This window comes from Lactuca saligna, chromosome 9 (genome assembly GCF_052625555.1).
Source record: "Lactuca saligna cultivar CGN05327 chromosome 9, ASM5262555v1, whole genome shotgun sequence".
NCBI classification, from domain to species: Eukaryota; Viridiplantae; Streptophyta; class Magnoliopsida; order Asterales; family Asteraceae; genus Lactuca; species Lactuca saligna.
Window position 1 is genome coordinate 119,726,283 of NC_136425.1, and position 10,478 is coordinate 119,736,760.

A 10,478-nucleotide genomic window follows, 5' to 3' on the forward strand; every position below is an offset into this window, starting at 1 on the left:
GGTGACATCAGCATACAGTGTAAATTGCTGACGAAATAACGTTACCTTAAAGCCATGAATTATAAGGCAACCCAGGATACTCGTAACCATACTGACTAGAGTACTAGACGCCCTACAAGCATCTATATATTGTGTGACAACCGTCAAATTCTGGTCAATTCAAAGTCAAATAAAGTCAACAAGTCAAACCTCTCAGCTCAACTAACCCTTGTGTACTTGGACTTACGTTCAGTATTTACTAAACAACCCACTACTCTAATAAGAAAACATGAATCGAAAAGTACGTACAACTAGATCTCTTTAACCTAAAAACTGTAGTACGTGGCGAGCCAAACTGATAAAACAATGATGCATACTCATCGGGAATGTATGATATGCGTTTTTCCTGGTGAGTATTCATATAAAATATTTATTTCCTTAATTAAAACAACAAAAGATATATTTGCATTTATATTTCCAAAAATGCGAAACTGTTCTGCAATTTCATCATTTTATGACCCCATTTGCGAAGTTGAGTATTTATTTCCAAAAAATGCGAAACTCTTCTGCAATTTCATCATTTTATGACCCCATTTGCGAAGTTGAGTATTTATTTCCAAAAAAATGCGAAACTCTTCTGCAATTTCATCATTTTATGACCCCATTTGCGAAGTTGAGTATTTATTTCCAAAAATGCGAAACTCCAGGGACAATATTTGAAATCTTCTGTTTTCTTCCCCAATTCGCATTCTACTGTGAAATACTTCGCATCCCTTCGCATTAATCACTTTCGCATCTTCATTCTTACACCCTTCGCATCCCTTCGCATTAATCACTTTCGCATCTTCATTCTTACACCCTTCGCATCCCTTCGCATTTTAACCTAATCAATCAAATGCGATTCACAAAATTTTCATTCCAGATGCGAATACAGTTTAGTTCTTGAACTCTAAACTTGCGAAATCAAAAATTCATATGTTGAACCCATATGCGAATATTAACCCAATTGACTTCAAGTTGATTCATAGATGCGAACACTCGATTGTTTTACTTTCGCAAAATGAGCATCAACAACTCCACAATCGAGTTTTTTTTTAATTCTTGCAAAACAACAATTTCATAGTCCTTGACTTCGCGTTTTTCTTCACGAATCATCCCTCAATCATCAATCCAATTGCGAATCAAAACTCATATGTTCTAGCTTTATCAATTCATCGACTACACTCATACAAATGCGAACAATACTCTCAAAATCGATTGAAACTTATAGCAAAGCTAAATCCAACTTCGCATTCAAAGTAGTGTTATTGATCCGCAGTCACAAGCAACCGCCCCACACCCACTCTCTGACCAACCATGCCTCCCCACCTTACCTAGGTCACATCAACGTCTTTTCCCACTCAATTAACCCTCTTCCCGAGTTTTTGAGGACTGATTATTCATCCTCTCTCCTCATTTCCCTCATTTTGCTCTCATTTCACAAGAAGATCAAACTCTTTCCTCTCTCACTTTCTCTCTCTAGAAATTCGAGATTCAAGGGCTGATCTTGAGTTTTTCCTCCACATTTGGTAAGCATAATCCATTCTCTTTATGATTATCTCATTTATTTCCACTCAAATCATGGATATCTTAGACAAACTCTCTCATAATTGTGTTAGAGCTTCGAATCTTCAAGTGATTCTTCAAGTGTTCTTGGGTTGAACACTTTCCATCTTCAACACGTATCTACTGAAATCACTCAAGGTGAGTTCATACCCCTACATTTTCATGTTTTCTCAAGTTTTCAGGGGGGAATACAAGTTAAGACACTAAGAACATAACTAGATTTTTCTAACAGCCTTCATCAGAAAAGTTCAACTCCATTCACGGACTGTTTTGGGCATCTTAACTATTTTTGTTTTCAAAACTGTACAAGGTGCAAATAGATCAAGTTTTTAGCTTTAAAATGGCTACTTGCACATCTCCATACGATTTTTCTACAATTTATGGTGATTTTTACAAAACTGCCTATCATTTCAAACAACAATCCGGACCAGTCTGTGATTATGGACTTTTTCACCCAAGTTAGAGGTCATTATAAATTGTGATAAAAATTATGAGCAAACTAGACACATTTTGTGAACTCTCAGAATTTACGGATCTAGTTTTCGACTTCGTATGATTTTTCTATGATTTTTCCAAAACAGGGCAGAATTGCTAAATTTTGCCAACAGCATGTAAATATCATAACACTTTGTATTATGTTGAGCAAAGTGTATAATCATAAATTCTAATATTTGAATGAGTTTTCTTGCTAGTTTATCATTATAGACTGAAACTAAAACATTCATATTAAATATTATTCATTCATTTTGGAACACGCACTATTAAACTATGAAAAGAGTTCGATAAATTCACTACACTAATACTTTTCCATAAAAGAGTTCATACATAGTACATACATTTTAGATAAACTATAATAGGTATAGTTTATGATACATCACTCTACGCACTCGTACAAGAAGGGTACATTCATACAAGAAATATTTATTTTCACACACATTTCACGTAAACTTGTTATCCTATATTGTGAGTTTCTCTATCTCTCTCCCCGTACGTCCGAGTGCGGGATATAATTCCTGGTAGTTATAATCAGAATCTCCTGGAGGGAGAACGTGATACTTGTATATAGATCTATATTGGGATTGACACCCCACACCTCGCTGCTAGCTACAGTGGGATCTGCAGGTCTACGGGTGACAAATGTCATTTCATTTTTCGCGACACTGAGAACGTCGTGGCAGGTTCACATAGTCATAGTATGATTATAACGGCTCACATAGGGAACAATCCATAAGTTTACGGGATTTTATTTTTAAAAACCTAAATGAGTTTTATGTTGATTTAAAATCACCTTTTATCTCTATGGGTACAAATACAAAGTACCGGGTCTCTATACAAAAAGGAGTACAGATACAAAGTACCGGGTCTCTATACAAAGTTATTATAATATTAAACTATATTTCCTCTAGAATTGTTAGACTTCAACTATGGTCGCTGAGCGTATATGTTTGAGTCATATAAGAGTTTAGTCTTGATTGGCCTAGAATTGGTGGTGCCCGCCTCATCTCCTGTTCCTCGTTGGGTTGTGGACCTGGGGCAGACCCACTATATTCAACGTTTTATCTAAGTTAAACCTTATATAACTTATATATGTTGGACGATTATAGAGGAACTCTACGGATTACTCTAGGGTTCATTAATGCATCATGCAGGATTATTTCTATTCATACTTAACTAAGAAAATATTGGATTTTCTGGAAATCAAACTAAATCGATTTTACAAGGAAAAACGGTTTCTACTTCAAACAAAACTCTTATGAACTCACCAACCTTTGTGTTGACACTCTTTAAAACTACTTGTATTCTCAGGAAGTCAGTGAAACAGGCAAACTTCATCGCTTTGAGGATGGGACGCTAAACCGTCAACAAATTTATTTTGTCATCATAATGTAATTGCTTTTGAAACATGTAAACATATACTTTGGTGTAACTTTTGCAATTATATTTATGGTGGTTGTTTTTACTTTGAGCATTATTATACACGTTGTTGTGATACTGTACATGAAGTCCTCCACCCCCAGACGTTTCCGCCATCCTTGGTTTGGGGGTGTGACAGATTGGTATCAGAGCATTGTTTATAGTGAACTAAGTATATCGAACCACATAAGATATACAAACTATAAATGCATTGGGACTAAGGTCTCTGATTTTAAGATTTCAAAACCACTATACCTTTAAGAATAAATAACTTTTGTTAAAAGTATACATGCATGCATACATACTAAGGTCAGCATCATTTTAGGACAAAACAAAAGTAAAGATTGTTGGACATCACAGGTAAGCCTGGGGATGTATGATCAGTCTTGGGAATAGCATAGCCTGATCAACTATGCTGGTCCGAGGAGTGATTAGCATATGCCCAAGAATGGTTGTGATGTGGCAACAAGTCTAAAAATTTACCAACACTACCACAATGAAATACCATAGGGGTATTTTGGCATTATTAAAATTACATATGTGAGAACTAAATAGATCTTTATCAATAGGTCAATAGTTGCTTAGTGGATACATTAAAATTTTATGTATCCAGGACGTCATAGACTTAGAATCTGTGGATCTTTGCTCTACTTCCTGTTCTCGTTGGATTGGGGATTTAGAGTTAGGGTCGCTTATTCGAAGGTCTATCCTGTCCCGAATACATATAATTAGTATGCACTAAACAATTTGTTGAAGTACCTGATAAAGATCATCGTATAATTAACTAATTAGTACGTTTGCTTAATTGTTTCTTATATCCCCATTTCTCGCGAAGATATCATGGCTGGATTTCCATCCACACGACGACCCGTACTACCCTAACCACGACAATACCAAATGGCTCGGAGAGGAGCCAGAGAATGATTACCCAACCCCTGTAGATGGCCACCAAGCTGAAGGCTATGCTGATGGTTCTGATTCCGACCCTGAAGTGGAGAACTTAACCCCGATGACTCTTGTTCCGAATCCTAACCCTTGTCCAACTTTTCAAGGCCCGACGCCTCCTTGGGTAGAGTGCTTGGAAACCTGGAGCAAAGAACAAGACCAACATATGTCGTTTAGTAGAGAACGAAGCTTCTACAACATAAACGAAGGAAGCTCAAACAGATACAATTTTTCCAACCCTGGTCCATAGAGTTGCCCGAAACGAGATTCTGGGTAGAACGACTCTCCATAGTATCGCAAGGGTTGATGCAAATGCAAGAATACATACGATCCGCACCAAGCGCCTTGAACACACTCGTGAAAAATCTAAGAGAAACCACAAAACCCACTAACTCGTGAAGTTCATTCATATGGACTTCCTTTATGAACTACATATAAGGAATTCTTAAATCGAAGAAAAATGCAGGAAAAATCAAATTCTATAACAACTGACTTGTCTTTACTAGTAGAAACTTATCATCTGATCATTTTTCCTTTTTGCAAACTCATGACAGAACAATGCCACCAAGGAAAAGACCCAGACCTTCGGGCAGCACAGCGCCACCACCTCCGACGCCACCTCCCCAGTTTGATCCTGAAATGTTCCAAGCTGCAGTGACAGCAGCCGTGGTAGCTGCAATGTCACAAATTGGCACAAATAGCAATGGTGGTGCTGGATCTGGAGCCACAAACCCTAACCACGGGGATAGTGCAGGACGCACAAGGGAATGCACTTACAAGGACTTCACAAATGGCAAACCCGATTCCTTTGATGGAAGTGGGGGTGTCCTCGCACTAATTCAATGGTTCGAGAGGACCGAAGCGATCTTTGAGATTTGCGCTTGCCCCGAAGCGAGCAAAGTCAAGTACGCGACATTCACCTTCATCGGAAGAGCTCTCACTTGGTGGAACGGCAAAGTTAAGTCGCTTACGCTTGCAGTGGCTAACTCGTTAAGTTGGGAGGACTTAAAGAAGATGATGTTGAAGGAATATTGCCCAAGAGGTGAAGTGCAAAAGCTGGAGCAAGAACTATGGAATCTCAGAATGGCAGGCTCCAACCTTACAACTTACACCAACCGATTTTGTGATCTAGCACTCCTTTGTCCCGCTATGGTCACCCCGGAAGACAAAAAGTTGGAGCGTTACCTCTGGGGATTGTCCCCCGAAATTCAAGATAGCGTGCTCGCCTCAAGACCAACTACCTTCGACAGCGCCAAGGAGTTAGCACAACAACTCATTGACCACCATGCCCGCCATGACACTATGGCAACCACCCATACCCAAGCAAGAGGAGGGAACAACGAAAGAAAGTTTTGGGACAACAAGAAAGACCAATCAACCCAAGGCCTCGCTAAGAAGCAACAGATCCTTGCTGTTCATGCTGCCACAACCCTCACCACACCAACTCCCATGAAACCATACGCAGGAACACTTCCAAAATGCAACAAGTGTAACTTCCATCACACTGGGGCTTGTCGAAAGTTGCATTGCAAAAACTGCGACAGAGAGGGGCACACTGCTCGTTTCTGTAAGGCACCAGCACGACCCATCAACCAGGTACCCGGCTCTGGAGCAAGCCCAACCTGTTACGAGTGTGGAGAAACGGGACACTTTATAAGGGAATGCCCAAGGACAAGAGATGCTGGTGGTGGCGGGAGGGTGTTTGCAATCACCGAAGGAGAAACCACTCCGGAACTGCCCGCAAATATCAGTACGTGTTCCTAACATCGACATTTAGATCCCGAATTTCTCTATATGCTAAATCTAGCATCGATTAAAGCATGCATAGTAGTAATCATGTGACATCGGGCGAGTTATTCCTTACCATAATCAAATTCTCGTACTACGAAAAGTCATCCCCATCTTTCCTCTAAATTCCTGGATCCCCATTCGAAGTGCAAATTTCGGGACGAAATTCCCTTTAACGGGGGGATGATGTGACAACCGTCAAATTCTGGTCAATTCAAAGTCAAATAAAGTCAACAAGTCAAACCTCTCAGCTCAACTAACCCTTGTGTACTTGGACTTACGTTCAGTATTTACTAAACAACCCACTACTCTAATAAGAAAACATGAATCGAAAAGTACGTACAACTAGATCTCTTTAACCTAAAAACTGTAGTACGTGGCGAGCCAAACTGATAAAACAATGATGCATACTCATCGGGAATGTATGATATGCGTTTTTCCTGGTGAGTATTCATATAAAATATTTATTTCCTTAATTAAAACAACAAAAGATATATTTTCATTTATATTTCCAAAAATGCGAAACTGTTCTGCAATTTCATCATTTTATGACCCCATTTGCGAAGTTGAGTATTTATTTCCAAAAAATGCGAAACTCTTCTGCAATTTCATCATTTTATGACCCCATTTGCGAAGTTGAGTATTTATTTCCAAAAAAATGCGAAACTCTTCTGCAATTTCATCATTTTATGACCCCATTTGCGAAGTTGAGTATTTATTTCCAAAAATGCGAAACTCCAGGGACAATATTTGAAATCTTCTGTTTTCTTCCCCAATTCGCATTCTACTGTGAAATACTTCGCATCCCTTCGCATTAATCACTTTCGCATCTTCATTCTTACACCCTTCGCATCCCTTCGCATTAATCACTTTCGCATCTTCATTCTTACACCCTTCGCATCCCTTCGCATTTTAACCTAATCAATCAAATGCGATTCACAAAATTTTCATTCCAGATGCGAATACAGTTTAGTTCTTGAACTCTAAACTTGCGAAATCAAAAATTCATATGTTGAACCCATATGCGAAATATTAACCCAATTGACTTCAAGTTGATTCATAGATGCGAACACTCGATTGTTTTACTTTCGCAAAATGAGCATCAACAACTCCACAATCGAGTTTTTTTTTAATTCTTGCAAAACAACAATTTCATAGTCCTTGACTTCGCGTTTTTCTTCACGAATCATCCCTCAATCATCAATCCAATTGCGAATCAAAACTCATATGTTCTAGCTTTATCAATTCATCGACTACACTCATACAAATGCGAACAATACTCTCAAAATCGATTGAAACTTATAGCAAAGCTAAATCCAACTTCGCATTCAAAGTAGTGTTATTGATCCGCAGTCACAAGCAACCGCCCCACACCCACTCTCTGACCAACCATGCCTCCCCACCTTACCTAGGTCACATCAACGTCTTTTCCCACTCAATTAACCCTCTTCCCGAGTTTTTGAGGACTGATTATTCATCCTCTCTCCTCATTTCCCTCATTTTGCTCTCATTTCACAAGAAGATCAAACTCTTTCCTCTCTCACTTTCTCTCTCTAGAAATTCGAGATTCAAGGGCTGATCTTGAGTTTTTCCTCCACATTTGGTAAGCATAATCCATTCTCTTTATGATTATCTCATTTATTTCCACTCAAATCATGGATATCTTAGACAAACTCTCTCATAATTGTGTTAGAGCTTCGAATCTTCAAGTGATTCTTCAAGTGTTCTTGGGTTGAACACTTTCCATCTTCAACACGTATCTACTGAAATCACTCAAGGTGAGTTCATACCCCTACATTTTCATGTTTTCTCAAGTTTTCAGGGGGGAATACAAGTTAAGACACTAAGAACATAACTAGATTTTTCTAACAGCCTTCATCAGAAAAGTTCAACTCCATTCACGGACTGTTTTGGGCATCTTAACTATTTTTGTTTTCAAAACTGTACAAGGTGCAAATAGATCAAGTTTTTAGCTTTAAAATGGCTACTTGCACATCTCCATACGATTTTTCTACAATTTATGGTGATTTTTACAAAACTGCCTATCATTTCAAACAACAATCCGGACCAGTCTGTGATTATGGACTTTTTCACCCAAGTTAGAGGTCATTATAAATTGTGATAAAAATTATGAGCAAACTAGACACATTTTGTGAACTCTCAGAATTTACGGATCTAGTTTTCGACTTCGTATGATTTTTCTATGATTTTTCCAAAACAGGGCAGAATTGCTAAATTTTGCCAACAGCATGTAAATATCATAACACTTTGTATTATGTTGAGCAAAGTGTATAATCATAAATTCTAATATTTGAATGAGTTTTCTTGCTAGTTTATCATTATAGACTGAAACTAAAACATTCATATTAAATATTATTCATTCATTTTGGAACACGCACTATTAAACTATGAAAAGAGTTCGATAAATTCACTACACTAATACTTTTCCATAAAAGAGTTCATACATAGTACATACATTTTAGATAAACTATAATAGGTATAGTTTATGATACATCACTCTACGCACTCGTACAAGAAGGGTACATTCATACAAGAAATATTTATTTTCACACACATTTCACGTAAACTTGTTATCCTATATTGTGAGTTTCTCTATCTCTCTCCCTGTACGTCCGAGTGCGGGATATAATTCCTGGTAGTTATAATCAGAATCTCCTGGAGGGAGAACGTGATACTTGTATATAGATCTATATTGGGATTGACACCCCACACCTCGCTGCTAGCTACAGTGGGATCTGCAGGTCTACGGGTGACAAATGTCATTTCATTTTTCGCGACACTGAGAACGTCGTGGCAGGTTCACATAGTCATAGTATGATTATAACGGCTCACATAGGGAACAATCCATAAGTTTACGGGATTTTATTTTTAAAAACCTAAATGAGTTTTATGTTGATTTAAAATCACCTTTTATCTCTATGGGTACAAATACAAAGTACCGGGTCTCTATACAAAAAGGAGTACAGATACAAAGTACCGGGTCTCTATACAAAGTTATTATAATATTAAACTATATTTCCTCTAGAATTGTTAGACTTCAACTATGGTCGCTGAGCGTATATGTTTGAGTCATATAAGAGTTTAGTCTTGATTGGCCTAGAATTGGTGGTGCCCGCCTCATCTCCTGTTCCTCGTTGGGTTGTGGACCTGGGGCAGACCCACTATATTCAACGTTTTATCTAAGTTAAACCTTATATAACTTATATATGTTGGACGATTATAGAGGAACTCTACGGATTACTCTAGGGTTCATTAATGCATCATGCAGGATTATTTCTATTCATACTTAACTAAGAAAATATTGGATTTTCTGGAAATCAAACTAAATCGATTTTACAAGGAAAAACGGTTTCTACTTCAAACAAAACTCTTATGAACTCACCAACCTTTGTGTTGACACTCTTTAAAACTACTTGTATTCTCAGGAAGTCAGTGAAACAGGCAAACTTCATCGCTTTGAGGATGGGACGCTAAACCGTCAACAAATTTATTTTGTCATCATAATGTAATTGCTTTTGAAACATGTAAACATATACTTTGGTGTAACTTTTGCAATTATATTTATGGTGGTTGTTTTTACTTTGAGCACTATTATACACGTTGTTGTGATACTGTACATGAAGTCCTCCACCCCCAGACGTTTCCGCCATCCTTGGTTTGGGGGTGTGACATATTGTGACATTTGTCACCCCTTGGCTTGGTAGGCCGTGGACTGTAGCTAGCAGTCAGGGTGCGGGGTTGTCAATCCCGTATAGGTCTATACACACAATGTCCGCTCTCCCTACAGGAGACTCTGGTTACCAACTAGACGACGGAGAAGGCCGCGTCCCGAAGATGCATCCCAAATAGAGGATAGTGTGTTACTAAGAGGGAGTGGGTTTCTAATGTAAGTGTAGACTAGAGGTAGAGACTCTTAACAAACTGAAGAAAACTCGTATGTCTATGCTCGTATACATAATATATAACTAATGAATCGAACGACCTTCAGATGGACATCCGATCCCACCAGACCACATCTCAACGAAGAAAAGGAAATAGGGCGGACAAGCCTTCCTAAGTCCTTCAATCATTATTTATATGCATCTATACAAGCATAAACATACATCTAACTACGCTTGAGTGTGTATCATACAGTGAAGTATAAGTGTACAGTGGAACATCTGAGTCGTGAAGTATAAGTGTACAGTGGAACATCTGAGTCGTGAAGTATAAGAGTACAGTGGAAC

The 10,478-nt window shown here is 38.3% G+C and overlaps 2 long non-coding RNA genes across 2 annotated transcripts; both read left to right on the forward strand.

The window, feature by feature from the left end:
* Positions 1-1,148: 1,148 nt before the first annotated feature.
* Positions 1,149-3,525, forward strand: LOC145018700 (uncharacterized). The gene is made up of 3 exons (XR_013667129.1): positions 1,149-1,547; positions 1,638-1,722; positions 3,391-3,525. It is a non-coding gene; the product is annotated as an uncharacterized LOC145018700 (long non-coding RNA).
* Positions 3,526-7,435: 3,910 nt separating this feature from the next.
* Positions 7,436-9,812, forward strand: LOC145018699 (uncharacterized). Its single transcript, XR_013667128.1, has 3 exons — positions 7,436-7,834; positions 7,925-8,009; positions 9,678-9,812. It is a non-coding gene; the product is annotated as an uncharacterized LOC145018699 (long non-coding RNA).
* The last annotated feature ends 666 nt before the right edge of the window (positions 9,813-10,478 follow it).